Genomic DNA, 3,926 nt, shown 5'->3' on the forward strand with positions numbered 1-3,926 from the left:
TTCATTTTTTTAACTCTTTATTAAATACAGTCTCTACCTATACCTAAAGCCATTGATCCAGAAGAAGGCAAAAAACCTGGACACGTTCAGCCAATTTGTGCCACAGGGAAAAAATTCCTTCTTGACCCCGAGAAAAGGCGATCAGTTCAAGAACCCTGGACCAAGGCTATACTACAACTAACTGACATATAGGACGGTTATATCATATCAGATCCCTTATGTGGCATTCATAAACTCTTAACAGAAGAAATGGAATTAGGCCTTTGGCAGTTTAAGACGCGTTTAGGCCTGTTGGTTGAAGACCAGAAATAGCATTCCCTATTGCCCCAGACTAGGACAGATTTTATATGTCACACCACCACAAGGACCACTCCTGTGTAATTCCTGAAGAATGAAATCATCCTAAGTGATGTAGTGAGTGACTACACACCCCCCTGTGGCTTTAGGGCACTGACTCTTCAATCTGCTGGGGTGCAGCTGTGGGACCCTATTTTCAGAGATGATGTCCTCCACCCAACCCTCAAAAAGCTGAAAGGGTCTTCAGGAGAGATGGGTAGTCGAGCTGGGCCATCAGACGGTCGCCTCTGTAGCTGTAGTGTCATTTTTCCTATAGTGCCAATGTGAAATTAAACAAAAAAGTGCCCGTTTGTTATGATGTCCAAGATGGAGACCAGGATGTGACATAATAACAAAATAGGGAACATGATATCAGACATTTCTATAATACATTAATGCATTATCTATCTAATAGGATGACAACAGCTCTCCAGACCTGCATCCCACCAAATGTTAAGAGAAAATAGACACCATCAACTTGTATGTAAACCAAACTAAGTCCAGCTTTTTTTTTTTTTGTTTTTTTTTGTTTTTTTTTTTCCCCCTTGGTTTCTCTAAGTCCAGGTTCTATAGATGCAATGCCCAGATACCAAGATTCAAAATACTGCAAAACAAGCAGATGGATAGGGATTATGTATACAGGTGGTGTCATCTCACATGCCAACTTTCCGTACAGTAATACAAAGAAATGGCTGTAGCAGAATGCCATAAAACAGAGTCCAGATTTTGTTCTGTATAATCAGTGTATGATGACACATAAGGCACCAAATATAATATACCGATAGTCCTATAATCTAAGGGTGGCTTTACATGCTACGATATCAGTACCGATATTGCTAGCATGCGACCCGCCCCCATTGTTTGTGCGAAACGGGCATATCGCTGCCCGTCGCGCACAAAATCGCGCACCCGCGTCACACGTACTTACCTGCATAGCGACGTTGCTGTGACCGGCGTACCGCCTCCTTTCTAAGGGGGCGGTCCATTCGGTGTCACAGCGACGTCACTAAGCAGCTGCCCAATGAAAGCGGAGGGGTGGAGATGAGCGGGACGAACATCCCGCCCATCTCCTTCCTTCCGCATTGTGGCCGGCGGCAGGTAAGGAGATGTTCCTTGTTCCTACGGGGTCACACACAGCGATGTGCACTGCCGCAGGAACGAGGAACAACAACAGCAAAGCGATAGTATAGATAATTGGGAGCGGACCCCCATGTCAACAAGGAGCGATTTTGGACATTTTTGCAACGATCCAAAATCGCTCCTTGGAGTCACACACAACGAGATCGCTACAGCGGCCGGATGTGCGTCCCCAAATCCGTGACCCCAACGAGATCGCTGTAGCAAAATCGTAGCGTGTAAAGCCCACTTAACACTAATCAATATCATGGCCCTTTCTAAATTCTTCAGTCTTGCTTTCTGGATCCAGATATACTCCCTAGAAAGAAAAAAAAAATAAGTGTCAGGGAATGGACTAGAAATCTGAAGAATAATGTAAAAATGGAAGATGGACTTCAATTGGTTTTGTTTATATGTGATCTGAGGTCCTTAAATTAGATTGTGACTAGATGCCCCATATGTGCACATATGTGAGAACAAATAATGTACAACAATCCCCCACCTACCAATTTTTCAGATTATAATGACATATTACAATTCATACGTTACCACATTTTTAAGTTTTGGAATAGGTGTTTAAAAATGGTGTAATAAATGACATAAAGCATTGAAAAATATCGCTTAACAATTACGACAATTACAACAATGAAATGTAATAATGACATTACAACAATGAAATGTTGCAATTTGAAAACAAAATAAATAAAATGAAGCAAATGCTCCTATATATAGTATGTTCCTGTATGAATACAAAACCCCCTTCCATATAATGTAGTAATGAGAATTTTTTCTCCCATAAAATCTGAAATTAAGTAACAGAATCACCAACAATGTGCGCCAACCACAGTTACCACTTGTAGTCACTGACTGAAGTCCCCACTATGGTGTCTCCCTCCCAGGCGCCATTTTTGTGCTTACATCTCCATGTGGTGTCTCCCTCCCAGGCGCCATCTTTGTGCCTACATTTTTATGTGGTGTCTCCCTCCCAGGCGCCATCTTTGTGCCTACATTTCCATGTGGTGTCTCCCTCCCAGGCGCCATCTTTGTGCTTACATCTCCATGTGGTGTCTCCCTCCCAGGCGCCATCTTTGTGCTTACATCTCCATGTAGATTCTCCATTTTTGCGGCATGGAACTCTGTGTCCAACATCCCGCCTTGTGACCTCACATGGAACCTTCATCCCCCAAGTCTACAGATTGTAACAGCAAAGACTGGTACAATATAGTACTTTACAGCCACAATCAGGAGAGTTGGAGAATAAGGCTATGTTCACACAGGTTGCTTTTGGTGTGGGGTTTTTTTCTGCATTTTTTTTATTGGTTTTATGCAAATACATGCTAATAAAAAACTGCTTTTTACCATATTAGCAAAACCTATGAGATTCCAGAAATCTCATGCACACAAAGACACCAACTTTTTTTTTCTTACTGAACTGGCAAAATGCTGCATTTTGTAAAGATTTCTATTCTTTTAGCATTTGTTTTTGCTGTTTTTTTCACTATTGAAAGCCATGAGAGTGAAAGAAACGCAGCAGTGCATTTTTTTGGTTTATATGTAATGTAAACAAATGACGCACCAAAAACCCAGTAAAAACTGTGGCAAAAACTCTGCACAAAAACACAGCTTTTTTTACTACCAAGAGATCAGATTTTGCTGCTAAAAAGTAGCAGCAAAAATGCCCAGTGTGAACAGAGCCTGAGCGTACATGTTGGCACAAGCGTAACTGATTGAAAACCCAGTAATGTCCCTCATTTACCTGTGTCCTTGATTCGGGATCCTCCGGTCTTCCCTTCTTCACCGTCATCAATCCTGGATCCACCGCCCTCTTTGTCTTCTCCTCTTGATCTGAACATCTGAGTCCACCAAGTTCTATAGATTCCCAGTCATTGTGACATCATGCTGGGACGTAACAATGGCCGCCTGTATCAGATGATGTCACATGTGACCTCTCCTGTTATTAACATTGATAAGTAGTAATTATATGGGAGAACATATTGGTTAGGATCAAGGTTGTGAGGACAAGGTGATGAAGACTTCACAAAAAGGAAAATATGAGAAATATAAGCCACTTATAATAATGGATTTCTGCGGCATATTACGAGCACCTGAAATTTTATGCCTGAAGACAGCAGTTTCCTCCTTATACAACAGTGCAAAATTATAGAAATGGAGATCTTGTTTATTATTAATAAAAATGTAGCTGTTGCCAATAGCAACCTGCCCAATTTCACCTTATGCTATTTTTTGTGCTAATATTTCTGGTTGTTAATTTTTTTTTCAGCAATAACACTGAAGCAATATGTTTGAGTTAAACAATGCATTTTCCTGCCATTTTCATACTTTTTGGGGGGTCCTGACAGTTTTTTCCTAAACTCATATTTTAGTTTTAGCTTTTTTTGTGCATATTAAAGTTTTCCAATTACATCTTTTTTAAACAGCGGCTGCTAATGGTATAAAATCATGCAATAAGTAAG

General features: G+C 40.8%; 1 long non-coding RNA gene across 1 annotated transcript; it reads right to left on the reverse strand.

Moving 5' to 3' along the window:
- Positions 1–3,290, reverse strand: LOC142297326 (uncharacterized). Its single transcript, XR_012751751.1, has 2 exons — positions 3,209–3,290; positions 1–1,771 (listed from the first exon to the last, which is right to left on the reverse strand). It is a non-coding gene; the product is annotated as an uncharacterized LOC142297326 (long non-coding RNA).
- Between the last annotated feature and the right edge of the window lie 636 nt (positions 3,291–3,926).

Source organism: Anomaloglossus baeobatrachus, chromosome 1 (genome assembly GCF_048569485.1).
Source record: "Anomaloglossus baeobatrachus isolate aAnoBae1 chromosome 1, aAnoBae1.hap1, whole genome shotgun sequence".
In the NCBI taxonomy this organism is placed as follows: Eukaryota; Metazoa; Chordata; class Amphibia; order Anura; family Aromobatidae; genus Anomaloglossus; species Anomaloglossus baeobatrachus.